Below are 20,246 nucleotides of genomic sequence, written 5' to 3'. Positions count from 1 at the left end.
GAGGTGGATGAAGAAATGGAAATGGAGAGCCCGGATGTGAAGAAAGAGATGAAGGATTCTAGCATCAAAGTAGTTGCTAACGTTGTTACTGTATTGGAGACGTCAATGGACATTGTCCCACCTCCATCCTTAGAGTATAACATTACGACCAATCCAAAATCACAAAGAAGAAAGACGGGTTTTGCATCAGGGCTACCCTATAAACCATCACTCAAACACATAATGACATACACATCATTAAGTGAGGACCCCTTTGACCATCCCGCACCACTCAAGGAGGTAAAAGAAGTTGATAGCTTTGTTATTCCTCAAGTTAAACAAAGCATTCACTTCAAACCACCTTCTCCTCTCATTAGACATACCTTGTTCTATGTCTGCTTCAATCTCATCGGTATGTTCCAATATTACCTTTTGTGTCCGCTGATGGATGCAAGGGAGCCACCTATATTTCCTAAGAAATAAGGCTAGAGTCAGGCTCGTGACTCGAATAAAAAGAAGCGCTTCTCGGGAGGAAACCCGTGTGTTTATTTTTAGTAGTAGTTAGATTAGAATAATTAGGTTAATTGAATAAATTAGAAAGTGAAACTTAAAATAAAATTTTTAACATTTCTTAGGACGAATTCACTTCTCCTACTTGTCTTGAGCTTAAATGCACTAATTGCTACATTATTTTAAAAGTCTTAAAATAAAAGACAGTCAACACTTTAAGTGTGGGATTAAGCTTTTTAGTCATACACTAATTTTTTTAATTTTCAAATAACTTTTTCATCAAAACGCAAATCAGTGAGTCTATGGCCAAAACTTAATCACTTGTCTAGGTTTGATCTTTTCCATTTTTACAAGTAATAGACAGTTATTGACGCCTATGTGAAGACTCTTTGAATAATGATGAAACGACAAGGAAACTCGTTGATTGTTTCATTTCAAGTATTCGTGAATGTTGAATGGAGAATGAGAACGCCCTAATGAGCTCAAGTACACTTCATGAAGACCAAATCGAATCCAGCCGAAGATGGTTCCGACTCAGTCTACCTTCAGATCCTCAGCTCACAGCCACACCCAAGGGGAGTAATTCGTTTCTTTCTCTTCGTTTATTTATTTTGCTTCATTATATCCTTAAACTATACCCTATCCTAAGTTTATCACTACGTGTGGGATTCCAACCCAATATTGAGCTTAGATACATTTTTCAACATGTTCAAACACTAAGTGCGGGATTTTAGATCCCTAAAATCTAAGAATGAACATTAGGGACAATGTTCCTCTAAGTGTGGGATAGCAGTGTAGTACACCGTATTTAGCTATGGGATGCTCGAAAAATATTCTTAACATAAAATATTACTAAGCTTTTCGAGTATGCCTACTATTTAGATTCTTTATCCTCAACGTAAATTTTTCAAAAATTTTGACTAAATGATACTTTCTGAAAAAGTACTTTCGAAAATCAAGCGTGTTTGTTCTAAAATTAAGACAAATGAGGACATAAATCTTCTTAAGGATGAACCGATTCTCTAAAAGAGTATTGCATGACTAGGCATTATGAACCCAATATAATTGTTGTGAGGCACCCCAAAAATGGCCCAATAAGCATTCATTTTTAATGTTTCACTATCTTTTCCGTTGAGAGTACCGATGTTAGCATTTAGAGTTCGAACTTGACCTTGACATACATTTCGAGGCCAATGGTTAGTAAGCGCCATACGTGGTGTAGGTGCGATACTCCTTCCGAAATCATTCTGAATAGAGAAGACAAAAACCATCCGTTTCCGTTTTCACTCCACGCATTTAAATCGACCAACTCATCCTAAAGAGTTAATGAATCATAAAATACTCACCCCCAAGTTCACTATCAAATACGTTACCCTTTTCACCCTTTTTTCTTTCTCATTTTCAAAATCTAAAAATTCAAAGAGATAGATCGACCAAGTTTACTTCAAACACTTGTCGAAAAAAATTTCAAAACTCCAGACTATTTTTGATAGGTCAAAAAGACCTATTTCTGGTGAAATACCTTTCTCTCTGGGCACAAGAAGAAATAGACAAAGTTATGAAGATGGGATATCAAAATAAATAAATAAATAAATATATTTGTTGAGCAAAGTCTCAAAAATAAAGAAGAGAAAAGTCTTCAAATAAAAGCATAGATCCCCCAAGAAAATAAAGATTGTGACTCAGGAGGATTGCAGAAAAGAAGCAAAGTCTTCGCTGAAAATCATCACCCTCTAAAGAAACTCTTCAACAAAAATAGAGTGTCATCTTTCCTAGAAAAAGTATATCCTCATGAAACCGAAATCTATCGAATCTCTCTAAATTTCAATGATTCAAAAATTACCCTTTCCGCCATACCAAAACCTTCGCTTTTCTCCGCAAACCAACCTTTAAACCCGTTCTTCCTCTTGAAAGAATGATTAGGGAGAAGATCAGTGCCGTCCTTATCTAACCGGTGGAGATTTGATTCTTGGTCAAGCCTATGACAATACTTACAACATGACTGGCTATGAGCGAATTCATTTCATAGATTAATAGGGAACCCCAAACACTTGAGTGATTCGAGTGACCTGTGTAAGGAAGCCAATGGCATGTAACCTCCTCTCATGCTTGCAGAGATAGTTTCTCCCCTTTTAGAAGATGATTTGTCTGACCTTGCTCTTACAATAAATAACAAGCCACTTGAATAATAGAATGGAAACCTCAAATGCATCCTTGAACTCAAAATAAAAGAGAGGTTTGCTTGAGGATAAGCAAAGTCTAAGTGTGGGATATTTGATATCGGCCAAAAAGTCAGGTTTTTACCCCCGATATTAAGCCCTAAAATCATAAAATTCCAAACTTTATCGCCAAAAATAATTACTTTGTTGGTTAATTTGGTAGATTTAGTCATTACAAAGGCTATGTTTCAAGAATCACTAAAAACGGATGAGAAACGAGGAAAAACAATCAAAACCGGCTAAGACGATTAACTCGCGTTTAAATAACTTATTTTATAATATTTGGAAAAGTTTAATTACTTAACCTCATGTTGTAGGATATTCAATTACGAACGTGTGGACGCAAGAATTGTCAAAAACGGAGCTAAAAAAAAGATTCTAGAGCTAAAACAGTGAAAGACAAGAAATCAAGTTACGATCTAGTGAATCAAGGCTGACCAGCACCAAATACGGCCTGTCATATGGGCTGCCAGTATGGGGTACAGCCTGCCAGATCCCCTTGCAATACGGCCTGCCATATGGGCTGCCAGTATGGGGTACGGCCTGCCAAACCCCCTGCCAGTGCACCTTGCCAAACGGCCTGCCAGGCGTTTTTAGAAGAAAAAAAACTCCTGCCAGTGCACCTTGTCATACGGCCTGCCAGGCATTTTTTGGCCAAAAATTACAATTTTTCCCTCAAGCTTTGCTTATAAAAGGAGGGCTTCATTTCTCATTTCAACACACCAAAAAACACACCAATTCTTCACTTCTCTCTCTCTAAATATCTCTATATAGTCTCTCTAGTGATCTATAGGAGATTAGTTCTCTCTCCACTTTCTCTCTCTAGTTTCTAGAGAGAGAAAAGTACAGAGATTAGGAAATGTAATTATCTCTCTATTGTAGCTCTCTAGTGATCAATAGGAGATTAGTATGTAGTTAGTAGTAGAAGCTTTCAAGCATTGTAACGCTACGGATATTATGAAGAAATACAAGTATTATTCTGCCGACATTATTTGGTAATATCTATCCTTTTTTTTATCAGTTTATTATAATATTCTTGTTCGATGTTTATGATTTACTGATGTTAGAAATGCTTGTTGCCATGATGTGTGAGTAATTGCTTGATTGTTTGCCATGATTTATTAATGTTAGTTAGGGATGATTATCGTTTTGTACTCGCTTTCTGTCTATGATATTAAACCTCGTTATTATCGTCCTTCCACCAATAAACGTGATTAAAACCTTTTATAAAGTCAACATTATAAAGGTAATTAGTTATCTGTGTTTATACATTAGTCAAGGTATGAACCCATCGGAAATACTATAAAGTACATGGGGAATTACTGTAGGACCAGATCAAGACATTGGTCAGGAGTATAAGACTCAAGGGAATACTGTTGCAATAGTAGAGTATAGTGTTGATGTACTATAGGACCACTTGAGCATGGTCAAGGTTAGAAGCTATGGAACCACTATAAGACTAGTACATGGTGGATAACTAAGGGATTTATTGGGTAGATTTAAGTAAGGGCTGGTTTAAATCATAAATGGGAATTTAACGCACTACAATATAAACTAAGCTTATGAATCTTCAAGGATGACTGAGAACTATCAGATATTCTAATTTGTCTACAAACCCTTACATTTTACCAAACCATTGACAGAAAGGGATTCGAAACACAATCATAACCACTCACTTGGGTGAGACACTAAGGTGTTAAGAAAGGTTAGATATTCTATATATATGGCTATGCTACTTTATTCGTGCGCTCAAGGTATGCACTGCATCCAAGATGGGCCGCTTACATCCTTAAACTAGATAAAGCATCGGGAGTTAAGCATAGTCCATCCGATCAGAATCTTTAAAGCCTAGTTCCTCATGACATGCTAACCGGGAAACTGCTTAGTAGGGAATCTAGTGTTCACACAAAGGTATAACTATCCAATGAATGTCCCGCAATTATCTCGACACTACGTTATCTTAAATCATGGTGAACCACGTCTTCTCTGTCCTTAGTTGTTGCATGCTAGCTAGCTTATTTTAATTATATTGCTTTAATATTTTAAATACAATTATAAATCAAATCAACCCAACTATTTCCTTTACACAATTTGATATTCCGGATAAAGTGGTGTCTAGAATAAACCGGTTGGACTTGGTTGTTAGATTTTCTGAACAGTCGCCAATTTATTGGGACCAAAAGGATCCTGCCTCTCCACACAAGGTGTACCTGGTCACTAGTCTTGGATACTGAATTGTGTACAAACCCAATCTTAATGACTAAATTATCTAGATAAGCTCCGTTTCAAATTCAACCGCTCAAGGAATGAACCTAGGTCATATTTGCCCTTGCTAACCCATAGGAAGGAATAATAGATTTAGGCCCAGCACATATAAATTAAACAATCAACTTCTCCGTTGGTATCCTGAATTGACGTTTTGCGACCTAACGACACCGCATAAATAAACCGTGCGATTTGGGCATATCATGTCACTAGAACAATAATTACTATTAAAGATGACTTAGTGATTAATTATGGGAAAATGAAGAACAATGCTTTCAAGTGTAACTAGTAAAGACTTGTAATCCTAAAATACACTTAGATACATTTAGGATGGTCACCAAGTCCCAACTAGAGATTGCTCTTCCTTTGTGCATGTGTTGGACATTAATGTGTGCTTACACATTAATCATGCAATATGTTATATTGCAAGTAAGCTTGCTAAAAGCTTAAATTACAAGTTGTGCAAATATCTATATGATTGATCTTAGAGTAACTATCTCTTGTTATGTGTGAGTATTACTTGCTACTTGCTAATATGTTTAATACTCATAAATTTGTCAACTTGATTAACATGCTTCCTATGTGTTTACTAGTTAGGATTCAAGTAACTAGTCTACTCCAACAAATTAAGTGTAATTTGGTTCACAATGAAATTATGATCAATTGTTTACTTGGTCTTGTCTAAGTAACAAATTGTGATTGCTTGTTCAAGTATGACTTAACTTTGATGGCTCTACATACTTAATGATTATCTTAGAAAGACATCATTAAATTAATCTACCTAAGCTTAAAATAAACATGACTTGTGATTAATTGAAACTAGGAAGTTAATGACATATTGACTAGTCTTTAGAATTGAACCAAATGCATTAAAGTTACTAACTAAGTCTTGAACAATCTGAGATTTCCCAAAATATCAATCAAGACACTTCTCCAAGAATGTTGGGTTTACCACTATTGGAGTGTTATGTCACTTTCACACAATAAGACCAAATCTCACACACTTAATGAATATAGTACTTGTATAGGATGCTTGGTTTCTTTTGCAGGTGCTAGAAGAAGTAAAGGTGCCAAAAATGTGGTGTTCAAATTTAAGTCAAATGGCTATATAACGGATACCAATTTTGGACTGGAGCATGCACGATCGAACCACGGTCGGCCGTGCTGGCAACCGTGTGTCAACGGCTATTTTTTAAATCCTACTATAAAAGGCAAGCATTGAAGAGCATTTTGTAGTGACCCGAACTTTTCCATATTTATATATATTAAATGAAATTGATATTTACATGATTAATTGTTTCCAACATGTTAAGCAATCAAACTTGTTAAGACTTGATTAATTGAAATAGGTTTGATATAGACATTTGACCACCCAAGTTGACCGGTGATTCACGAACGTTAAAACTTGTAAAAACTATATGATGGCATATATATGATTATATATATAGTTAACATGGTATTATGATAAGTAAGTATCTCATTAGGTATTTTAACAATGAGTTATATACATAAAATTGAGTTTATTGAATTAAGAAACTCGAAACGGTATATATAACGATTATCGTTATAACAACGTCTTACTAAATACATATGAATCATATTAAGATATTGATACACTATGTTTAATCATGATAAATGATAAGTAAACATGTCATTAAGTGTATTAACAATGAACTACATATGTAAAAACAAGACTACTAACTTAATGATTTCGAAACGAGATATATATGTAACGATTATCGTTGTAACGACATTTAAATGTATATATATCATATTAAGATATATTAATATATCATAATATCATGATAATATAATAATTTAACATCTCATTAGATATAATAAACATTGGGTTAACAACATTTAACAAGATCGTTAACTTAAAGGTTTCAAATCAACATTTACATGTAACGACTATCGATGACTTAACGACTCAGTTAAAATGTATATACATGTAGTGTTTTAATATGTATTCATACACTTTTGAAAGACTTCAAGACACTTATCAAAATACTTCTACTTAACAAAAATGCTTACAATTACATCCTCGTTCAGTTTCATCAACAATTCTACTCGTATGCACCCGTATTCGTACTCGTACAATACACAGCTTTTATATGTATGTACTATTGGTATATACACTCCAATGATCAGCTCTTAGCATCCCATGTGAGTCACCTAACACATGTGGAAACCATCATTTGGCAACTAGCATGAAATATCTCATAAAATTACAAAAATATGAGTAATCATTCATGACTTATTTACATGTAAACAAAATTACACATCCTTTATATCTAATCCATATACCAACGACCAAAAACACCTACAAACACTTTCATTCTTCAATTTTCTTCATCTAATTGATCTCTCTCAAGTTCTATCTTCAAGTTCTAAGTGTTCTTCATAAATTCTACAAGTTCTAGTTTCATAAAATCAAGAATATTTCCAAGTTTGCTAGCTTACTTCCAATCTTGTAGAGTGATCATCCAACCTCAAGAAATCTTTCTTATTTACAGTAAGATATCTTTCTAATACAAGGTAATACTCATATTCAAAATTTGATTCAATTTCTATAACTATAACAATCTTATTTCGAGTGAAAATCTTACTTGAACTTGTTTTCGTGTCATGATTCTACTTCAAGAACTTTCAAGCCATCCAAGATTCTTTGAAGCTAGATCATTTATTGTCACTTCCAGTAGGTTTACCTACTAAACTTGAGGTAGTAATGATGTTCATAACATCATTCGATTCATACATATAAAACTATCTTATTCGAAGATTTGAACATGTAATCACTAGAACATAGTTTAGTTAATTCTAAACTTGTTTGTAAACAAAAGTTAATCTTTCTAACTTGACTTTTAAAATCAACTTAACACATGTTCTATATCTATATGATATGCTAACTTAATGATTTAAAACCTAAAAACACGAAAAACACCGTAAAACCGAATATACGCCGTCGTAGTAACACCGCGGGCTGTTTTGGGTTAGTTAATTAAAAACTATGATAAACTTTAATTTAAAAATTGTTCTTCTGGGAAAATGATTTTTCTTATGAACATGAAACTATATCCAAAAATTATGGTTAAACTCAAAGTGGAAGTATGTTTTCCAAAATGGTCATCTAGACGTCGTTCTTTCGACTGAAATGACTACCTTTACAAAAATGACTTGTAACTTATATTTCTGATTATAAACCTATACTTTTTCTATCTAGATTCATAAAATAGAGTAAATATGAAACCATAGCAATTTTATTCACTCAAAACGGATTTAAAACGAATAAGTTATATGTAAAACAAGATTGGATATTTTTGCTTGTTGTAGCTACGTGAGAATTGGTAACAAATCTTTATTAATCATATCCTAGCTAACTTATAATGTATTATACATGTATTCTAATATATTATGTAATCTTGGGATACCATAGACACGTATGCAAATGTTTTGACATATCATATCGACCCATGTATATATATTATTTGGAATAACCATAGACACTCTATATGCAGTAATGTTGGAGTTAGCTATACAGGGTTGAGGTTGATTCCAAAAATATATATGCTTTGAGTTGTGATCTAGCCTGAGACATGTATACACTGGGTCGTGGATTGATTCAAGATAATATATATCGATTTATTTATGTACATCTAACTGTGGACAACTAGTTGTAGGTTACTAACGAGGACAGATGACTTAATAAACTTAAAACATCAAAATGTATTAAAAGTGTTGTAAATATATTTTGAATATACTTTGATACATATGTACATATTTGTTATAGGTTCGTGAATCGACCAGTGGCCAAGTCTTACTTCCCGACGAAGTAAAAATCTGTGAAAGTGAGTTATAGTCCTACTTTTAAAATCTAATATTTTGAGATGAGAATACATGCAGTTTTATAAATGTTTTACGAAATAGACACAAGTAAATGAAACTACATTATATGGGTGAATGATCGAAGCCGAATATGCCCCTTTTGCTTGGTAGCATAAGAATTAGTAAACCGATCTACTAATTGACGCGAATCCTAAAGATAGATCTATTGGGCCTAACAAACCCCATCCAAAGTACCGGATGCTTTAGTACTTCAAAATTTATATCATGTTCGAAGGGTTTCCCGGAATGATAGGGGATATTCTTATATATGTATCTTGTTAATGTCGGTTACCAGGTGTTCACCATATGAATGAATTTTATCTCTATGTATGGGATGTATATTGAAATATGAAATCTTGTGGTCTATTATTATGATTTGATAATATATAGGTTAAACCTATAACTCACCAACATTTTTGTTAACGTTTTAAGCATGTTTATTCTCAGGTGATTATTAAGAGCTTCCGCTGTTGCATACTAAAATAAGGACAAGATTTGGAGTCCATGCTTGTATGATATAATGTAAAAACTGCATTCAACAAACTTATTTTTGATGTAATATATTCTTATTGTAAACCATTATGTAATGGTTGTGTGTAAACGATATATTTTAGATTATCATTACTTGATAATCTACGTAATGATTTTTAAACCTTTATCGATAAAATAAAGGTTATGGTTGTTTTAAAAATGAATGCAGTCTTTGAAAAACGTCTCATATAGAGGTCAAAACCTCGCGACGAAATCAATTAATATGGAACGTTTATAATCAATATGAACGGGACATTTCAGTTGGTATCCGAGCGTTGGTCTTAGAGAACCAGAAAATTTCATTAGTGTGTCTTACCGAGTTTGTTAGGATGCATTAGTGAGTCTGGACTTCGACCGTGTTTTTCTTCAAAAATGATTGCTTAACATTTTTTTTTGTTGGAAACTATATATTATTAACATGTAAATATTATGTGATATATTAATCTCTTAACGTGTTTGATATCGTGTGATAGATGTCTACCTCTAGTACAAATCCCATTGATTCACCTAATAATAATGAAGAGTCAAATATATTTTGGGAAGATTCACAAATTCCCGAAGAGGAACCGGAAGAGGAGGAACCGGAAGAGGAGGAACCGGAAGAAGAGGAACCAGAAGAGGAGGAATCGGAAGAGGAGGAACCAGAAGAAGAAGAGGTTCCGGAGGAAGAAATATTGATACCTATAGTAAATCAATTATATAAAAGAAAATCTTCAACCAATGGACCAAAGTTAATAATGGTCAATGGTGTTTCCGCCGAGGAAGCAAAATATTAGGAAGATTACCAATTTTCCGCTGAATCAGATCCCGATGAGGATTCCGATGATGTTATAGAAATTACCTCGACCCAATTTAATAAAGCAAAAGAAAATAATAATCGAAAAGGTATAAAAATAGAGAAACCCGATTCCAACCCCGATGAACTTCATATGTATCGGCAACATCCGTATTTCCTAAAATGTAACAATGACCCGGGAACCTCTAAACTACCAGGTTTTTCTAAACCATTATGGAAAACGACGGCTCGTATTATAGGAACATCTTATATTCCTAGAAAATTAGGAAAACGAACCAAGTCCGAAGAAGAAGAAACCAGTGATTCAGATTAGAGGGTTGTAATCATGTTGTGTATTATATGTATTGTAGTGTGCTTGTACTTTTATGTTCTATGTAAAAATTGGTTGTATTATTTGTTAATTATCTTTTACGAATCTAATCCTTGTCTATTTTACAGTATAAAAACAAAATGGACGTTAAGGGTAGACAACCGAATATTTTAGAAGACCTACCATAGGATATGATTGAGGAAATCTTGTCTAGAGTCGGCCAGAATTCATCAGCACATTTAGTTATGGCGAAATTAACTTGTCAAACATTTGAAAGACTTTCTGAAAATGCCTTAGTTTATAAAAGGCTTTCCTTTGATAGGTGGGGTATATCACATTGGGGAGACCGTAAGTTACGCTATGTTTTCTTTAAAGCATTAAATTCGGGGAACCCAAATGCAATTTTACGCTACGGGTTAAGAACCTATTTTGACTCAACATATCCCAACATAGGATTTCGTGAATTAGAAAGAGCTTCTAACATGCAACATAAAGAAGCATGTTATGCTTATGGGTTAGTGATGTTCGCTTCTTACCAAAGTGAGAAAAAGAACATCGGATTGCAACTTTTAAATAAAACCTTCCCACAAGTGACGGATTCAGTAGTTGGGGTGAGAAACAAGGTTTTTAGATTATTACGAGGCTGTTGGACATTACGAAACCCTCGTCCTTTTGACGATGTTACAACATGCTGCCTAGCCAATGGTCATAACGCTTATTTTCCACAAGACCAAGGATGGGAAGTCCTCTTAGTAAAACCAGAATGCATGACTTGTTTCTGGACCTATGAATTACGTGTCTTTATTTCCTTTGCTAAACAACTTTCGTATTAACTAGGTTTATCTTCAGAACTGTCTTGTATCAAAGTGTACTATATTTCATGTTATATGTAATATAGCAAAGTTGTAAGTTTGAAGAATATTTGTATGTGATATATTATTATAATCAGTTTTTCATATGGAATTGTAGTAGTTGAATTGTATATTAGCTACTAAGTATGAACTTAACGGGTAGGTAGTACCCGAATTTAAACTTATAAAATGCTAATATGAAGAAAAAGCTTTTATAAATGAGTTCATATTATGCTACGAAATACTATTGACTACTCTTAATATTCTGTATGATTAACTGGATTCAGTTGTCTATTTTGAAGGAAATGGCACCGACTACTCGACACACCATGAATATGAACGAAGAGGAATTTCGTACCTTTCTTGCTGCAAACATAGCCGCAGTACAGGCTGCGCTACATACCAACAATAACACTGAATCTAGCAATGCAGCTAACGGCGCAAGAAATCGTGTAGGATGCACCTACAAAGAATTCAATGCCTGCAAACCTTTAGAATTTGATGGAACTGAAGGACCAATTGGATTGAAACGTTGGACCGAGAAAGTCGAATCTGTGTTTGCCATAAGTAAGTGTACTGAAGAGGACAAAGTTAAGTAACTATGCATACCTTCACAGGTACTGCGTTAGCGTGGTGGAACACCTATCTTGAATAGGTAGGACAAAATGCTGCTTACGCACTACCGTGGTCGGCATTTAAGCAATTGATGAACGAGAAGTACCGTCCTAGAAACGAAGTCAATAAACTCAAGGCAGAACTTAGAGAGTTACGAACATAAGGGTTCGACATTACCACATATGAATGACGATTCACAGAGTTGTGCCTATTGTGTCCGGGAGCATTCGAAGATGAAGAAGAGAAGATCGACGCATTTGTAAAAGGGTTACCAGTAAGGATTCAAGAAGATGTAAGTTCACACGAGCCCGCTTCTATACAGAAGGCAAGTCGAATGGCTCATAAACTCATAAACTCAAAAATCAGATTGAGGGAAGAATTAAAGAGCAGGCGGATGAAGAAGCCAACACGAAACAACTCAAGAGGAAGTGGGAGGAAAACGGTGACAAGAGTCACCAGTACAACAATAATAACAATTACAACCACAATCGCAACAACTATCCCAACAACCACAACAACAATCGCAACAATAATCGCAATCCTAACAATAACTACAACAAACATCCCAACAACAACAACAACTACAACAACCGTTTCAACAACAATAACAATCCCACAACAACCTCAATAACAACAACGGCAACAAAAACCAAAAACAGCCATGTCATAGGTGTGAAGAAAATCACCAGGGGTTTTGCACGACATTTTGCAACAGGTGTAAAAGAAATGGTCATAGCGCAACAAAGTGTGAGGTCTACGGACCAAAGTTTAACAGAACTAAGGGAGCAAATAATGTCGGAACAAGTAATGCCGAAACAAATAGTGTCAGAGCAAGTAATACCAACGCTGTTTGTTATAAATGTGGAAAAACGGGCCACATTATTAGAAATTGCCCGAATCAGGGGAATGCTAATGGGCAGGGCCGTGGAAGAGTTTTCAATATTAATGCGGCAGAAGCACAGGAAGACCCGGAGTTTGTTACGGGTACGTTTCTTATTGACGATAAATCTGCTTATATTTTATTTGATTCGGGTGCGGATAGAAGCTATATGAGTAGAGAATTTTATGCTAAATTAAGTTGCCCATTGACGCCTTTGGATAGTAAATTTTTACTCGAATTAGCAAATGGTAAATTAATTTTAGCAGATAATATATGTCGCAATCGAGAAATTAAACTGGTTAGCGAAACATTTAAGATTGACTTGATACCAGTAGAGTTAGGGAGTTTTGATGTGATAATCGGTATGGACTAGTTGAAAGAAGTGAAAGCAGAGATCGTTTGTTACAAAAATGCAATTCGCATTATACGAGAAAAAGAAAAACCCTTAATGGTGTATGGAGACAAGAGCAACGCGAAGTTAAATCTTATTAGTAACCTGAAGGCACAAAAACTAATAAGAAAAGGTTGCTATGATGTGCTAGCACACGTCGAGAAAGTCAATTCCGAAGAAAAGAACATCAATGATATTCCTGTCGCAAAAGAATTTCCCGATGTATTTCCGAAAGAATTACCGGGACTACCTCCACACCGATCCGTTGAATTTCAAATAGACCTTGTACTGGGAGCTGCACCAATAGCTCGTGCTCCATACAGACTCGCACCTAGCGAAATGAAGGAACTTCAGAGCCAATTACAAGAACTTTTAGAGCGTGGTTTTATTCGACCAAGCACATCACCGTGGGGAGCTCCTGTTTTGTTTGTCAAGAAGAAAGATGGTACATTCAGGTTGTGTATCGACTACCGAGAGTTGAACAAACTTACCATCAAGAACCGCTACCCACTATCGAGAATCGACGACTTATTTGATCAACTACAAGGCTCGTCTATTTATTCGAAGATCGATTTACGTTCTGGATATCATCAAATGTGGGTGAAGGAGGATGATATTCCAAAGACTGCTTTTAGGATGCGTTACGGTCATTACGAGTTTATGGTTATGCCATTTGGATTGACTAACGCACCAGCTGTGTTCATGGACCTCATGAACCGAGTGTATGGGCCATATCTTGACAAGTTTGTCATTGTTTTCATCGATGACATACTTATTTAGTCGAAGAATGATCAAGAGCACAAAGAACACTTGAGAAAAGTGCTAGAGTTGTTAAGGAAAGAAAAACTGTACGCTAAGTTCTCAAAGTGTGCATTTTGGTTGGAAGAAGTTCAATTCCACGGTCATATAGTGAACAAAGAAGGTATTCAGGTGGATCCATCAAAGATTGAAACCGTTGAAAAGTGGGAAACCCCGAAAACTCCGAAACACATACGCCAATTTTTAGGGCTAGCTGGTTATTACAGGAGATCCATCCAAGATTTTTCCAAAATAGCAAAACCCTTGACTGCATTAACGCATAAAGGGAGGAAATTTGAATGGAAGGATGAACAAGAAAAAGCGTTTCAATTGTTGAAGAAGAAGTTAACTACGGTACCTATATTGTCATTACCTAAAGGGAATGATGATTTTGTGATATATTGTGACGCCTCAAAGCAAGGTCTCGGTTGTGTATTAATGCAATGAACGAAGGTAATTGCTTATGCGTCTAGACAATTGAAGATTCACGAGCAGAATTATACGACGCATGACTTGGAATTAGGCGCAGTTGTTTTTGCATTAAAGACTTAGAGGCACTACTTATATGGGGTCAAAAGTATTATATATACCGACCACAAAAGTCTTCAACACATATTTAATCAGAAACAACTGAACATGAGGCAGCGTAGGTGGATTGAATTGTTGAATGATTACGACTTTGAGATTCGTTACCACCCGGGGAAGGCAAATGTGGTAGCCGACGCCTTGAGCAGGAAGGACAGAGAACTCATTCGAGTAAAATCTATGAATATAATGATTCACAATAACCTTACTATTCAAATAAAGGAGGCTCAACAAGGAGTTTTAAAAGAAGGAAATTTAAAGGATGAAATACCCAAAGGATCGAAGAAGCATCTTAATATTTCGGAAGACGGAACCCGATATAGGGCTGAAAGGATTTGGGTACCAAAATTTGGAGATATGAGAGAAATGGTACTTAGAGAAGCTCATTAAATCAGATACTCAATACATCCTGGAATGGGGAAGATGTACAAGGATCTCAAGAAACATTTTTGGTGGCCGGGTATGAAAGCCGATGTTGCTAAATACGTAGGAGAATGTTTGACGTGTTCTAAGGTCAAAGCTGAGAATCAGAAACCATCAGGTCTACTTCAACAACCCGAAATCCCAGAATGGAAATGGGAAAACATTACCATGGATTTCATCACTAAATTGCCAAGGACTGCAAGTGGTTTTGATACTATTTGGGTAATAGTTGATCGTCTCACCAAATCAGCACACTTCCTGCCAATAAGAGAAGATGACAAAATGGAGAAGTTAGCACGACTGTATTTGAAGGAAGTCGTCTCCAGACATGGAATACCAATCTCTATTATCTCTGATAGGGATGGAAGATTTATTTCACGATTCTGGCAGACATTACAGCAAGCATTAGGAACTCGTCTAGACATGAGTACTGCCTGTCATCCACAAACTGATAGGCAGAGCGAAAGGACGATACAAACGCTTGAAGACATGCTACGAGCATGTGTTATTGATTTCGGAAACAGTTGGGATCGACACCTTCCGTTAGCAGAATTTTCCAACAATAACAGCTACCATTCAAGCATTGAGATGGCGCCGTTTGAAGCACTTTATGGTAGAAAGTGCAGGTCTCCGATTTATTGGAGTGAAGTTGTAGAGACCTGTCCTAATCCATCCGGACGAAGTCCATATCAATTATAAACGATTCACAACAATTGATTACATCGCGAGGTACTTGACCTCTATATGATACATTTTACAAACATTGCATTCGTTTTTGAAAATACAATCTTTCAATACATCGAAAATTGACGGCATGCATACCATTTCATAATGTATCTAACTATAATTGACTTAATAATAATCTTGATGAACTCAACGACTTGAATGCAACGTCTTTTGAAATATGCCATGACTGACTTCAAGTAATATCTTTAAAATGAGCAAATGCACAGCGAAAGATTTCTTTCATACCTGAGAATAAACATGCTTTAAAGTGTCAACCAAAAGGTTGGTGAGTTCATTAGTTTAACATAAGTAATCATTTCCATCATTTTAATAGACCACAAGATTTCATATTTCCATTTCTCATAAACATACGTCCCATGCATAGAGACAAAATATCATTCATATGGTGAACACCTGGTAACCGACATTAACAAGATGCATATAAGAATATCCCCATCATTCCAGGATCCTCCTTCGAACATGATATAAATTTCGAAGTACTAAAGCATCCAGTACTTTGGATGGGGCTTGTTGGGCCCGATAGATCTACCTTTAGAGTTCGCGTCAATTAGGGTGTCTGTTCCCTAATTCTTAGATTACCAGACTTAATAAAAAGGGCATATTCGATTTAGATAATTCAACCATATAATGTAGTTTCAATTACTTGTGTCTATTTCGTAAAACATTTATTAAAATTGCGCATGTATTCGCATCCCAAAAATATAAAGGGTAAAAAGGCAAATGAAACTCACCTAATGTATTTTGTAGTAAAAATACATATGACAACATTAGACAAACTGAACAATGCAGGGTTGGCCTTGGATTCATAAACCTATATCATTTGTATATATATTAAAATGTATAATCGTATTCGAACAAGTTTATATATTATAACTAGAATTATATATTATACTTATTTAGTTGTGTATATATTTTAAAGGTTTAATATCTATATATTTGGTTATATTAATATATATATTTGGTTATATTAGTATTATATGAAAATATTCTTAATTCGTTATATATAATTATTTATATAAATAATATTATTATAATTGGTAGGTGATATATAAACTATAAATATGATTATAATATATGTATTAAGTATATTTTAGGTACAAAATATTTATTTGTAACGAAAATGATAGTTTTGATAATAATGATTTACTAATAATAATAACTTTCTTAATATTGATAATACTAATATAAATAACGATATTGTTAAAATTGTTACATATGTTAATAATAATAATAGTAAAACTAATAATTACGAAAATTATATTTATACTAATATTAGTGAGAGTAATAATAACCTGTATTGTTTTATAACAATAATAATAATCCTAAACATATTCGTAATAATAATAATAATAATAGTACTAAAAATGGTATAATTACTAATATTTACAAAAATAATAATAAGTTGCATTACTTTGTCACTAATTATAATGTTTATAATGAAAGTTTTATTAGGTTCCTAATAATGATAATAATAATAATAATAATCATAATAATAATAATAATAATAATAATAATAATAATAATAATAATAATAACAATAATAATAATAATAATAATAATAATAATACATAAAGATAATACTAAAATGATATTAATATCCATGATACTTATATTAATATTTATGATTACAATAATTGTAATACTTATAATTTGTAAATATGATAATAATAATAATAATAATTCTAACAATAATAACATTAATAATAATAAATGAGGTTAATACTAATAATAATAAGAAAAATGAAAGTTAAAAAGATTATACCCTTTTAAAAAAATTGCTGTAAAAAGAATTGCTCCCTACCGGGTTCAAACCCATGACCTCTCGCACAACCGACAACACCCTAACCATCCAGTCTATCTCCGTTTTTTCTGAATTTAACCCAACTCAATTACATATAAATCGTTCCTTCTGTTTATTATCTCATCTCCTACTTCATCAATTTCAAATCGGCCAAACTAAATACTCAAAGTAACAGCAAGTTAAATCGTGATTTATTAATGAAAGAAAAAGACACAGTCAATCTATTGTGAGTGTTTGATTTAATTGTCAGAATAAAACAACAACAGAAACGCTGTAGCAGAATACGAAGAACACTTGATGAACTCTAAATCACTTTCGAAATTTGAGGAAGTTTTGGACTATAATTATAACATGAAAAAGGTTTTAATTCATCCTTATAAATTTTATCAATCATCAATTTCACTTGAATTAAAACAGAAAATTTGAATTTAATTTAAGAACAATGGTTGACTTTTTCATTACGAAACTTTGACTCAGCAATTAAAGCTTGATAATAAGATTTGGAATACAAGATTTTGCAGAAAGATTGCTTTGAAGATTTCAAACAAAACTGCATTTACACATTTTGAAATTTAATTCGAATTCGAAGTTTTAAAAAAATAAGAACAAAACAGAGGTATACGACATCTGTTCTTCATATTCTGCTAAATTAAATCAACTTATTTTTGTTGTAAGTGATAACTGCTTGTAGAATGGTTGAGTAATACGTTTAACACCTGAATGGGTTGATTTAATTAAAGCAATTTAGTCGACAAGATTGAACATGAATATTTGCTCAGACAAAAAAAAATTAAATAAATAAAAGTAGAAAAGGATTTGTAACCGAATTTGTTTGTATTAGAAATACTGATTGCGATTGTTAATGAGATAGGAAAAGAATTCAATAGCAAGCTCCAATAATTTCTCTGATTAATCTACCTTTAACGATTTTATCATCTATTTAAATTAATAATTAATAAATATTAATAATAATATAGATAATGTTATAATAATAAAAATATTAATAATAGTAATAGAAGTAATAATTATATTAATGATAATAATATCAAAATACTACTTAATAATACTAATGATAATAATAATATTAACAATAATTATACTTACATAGTCATAAAAATAATAATAAATGATAAATAATAATAATAATAAAAATTATATTTTTAATTGATATTATAATAATAATCGATATTCATAATACTAGATATTAATAATAATACCAATAATAACACTACTACTTAATAATATTACAAATACTAATAATGGTAATCAATAACAATAATAATTTATATTTATAATAATACTAATACTAATGATATTATTCTTAGTATAAAAATTTTCATGTATCAAATCTGATATTAATATTAATTTTAATAATGAAATTAATAGTAATATTAATATAACTATATCTTAACTAATACTTACACATATTATTATTACAATTTATTATTTATGTAGTATATCTAATAATGATATAATAACATATATTGAATATTTAATATTTACACATTTTTCAATATACATATACTCATTGATTAATTATAGAAATCATATATATATATATATATATATATATATATATATATATATATATATATATATATATATATATATATATATATATATATATATATATATATATATATATATATATATATATATATATATATATGTATACTTATTTATTTTACAAGTAATTATTCGTGAATCATCGAGAATAGTCAAAGGTCCAATGCGTTCATGTAAACATTTTCAAAATTTTAAGACTCAACTTTACAGACTTTACTTGTCGCATCGAAATCACATAAGATTAAGTTTAAATTTAGTCAAAAATTTCCGGGTCACTACAGAAGTGGGGGATAGAAAAATTACGGGTCCGGAAATAATACAAGAAACTACCGAGAAGATCATCCAAATTCAACAACGGTTGAAAACCGCCCAAAGTCAACAAAAGAGCTACAACGACATTAAAAGAAAAGATATAGAATTTGAAATTGGAGAGATGGTCATGCTTAAGGTTGCACCTTGGAAAGGCGTTTTTCGATTTGGTAAATGAGGGAAATTAAATCCAAGGTATATTGGACCATTCAAAATTATTGATCGTGTCGGACCAGTAGCTTACCGACTTGAGTTACCTCAACAACTCGCGGCTGTACATAACACTTTCCACGTCTCGAATTTGAAGAAATGTTTTGCTAAAGAAGATCTCACTATTTCGTTAGACGAAATCCAAATCAACGAAAAACTTCAATTCATCGAAGAACCCGTCGAAATAATGGATTGTGAGGTTAAAAGACTTAAACAAAACAAGATACCAATTGTTAAGGTTGGATGGAATGCTCTTAGAGGACCTGAGTTCACCTGGGAACAAGAAGATCAGATGAAGAAGAAATACTCGCACTTATTTCCAGAAGATACGTCAACACCTCCAACTGCTTAAAATTTCGGGACGAAATTTATTTAACGGGTAGGTACTGTAGTGACCCGAACTTTTTCATATTTATATATATTAAATGAAATTGATATTTATATGATTAAGTGTTTCCAACATGTTAAGCAATCAAACTTGTTAAGACTTGATTAATTGAAATAGGTTTCATATAGACATTTGACCACCCAAGTTGACCGGTGATTCACGAACGTTAAAACTTGTAAAAACTATA

Source organism: Rutidosis leptorrhynchoides, chromosome 8, assembly GCF_046630445.1.
Source record: "Rutidosis leptorrhynchoides isolate AG116_Rl617_1_P2 chromosome 8, CSIRO_AGI_Rlap_v1, whole genome shotgun sequence".
Classification (NCBI taxonomy): domain Eukaryota; kingdom Viridiplantae; phylum Streptophyta; class Magnoliopsida; order Asterales; family Asteraceae; genus Rutidosis; species Rutidosis leptorrhynchoides.
The sequence above is the reverse complement of the archived record's forward strand: the minus strand, read 5'-3'. Positions refer to the sequence as shown.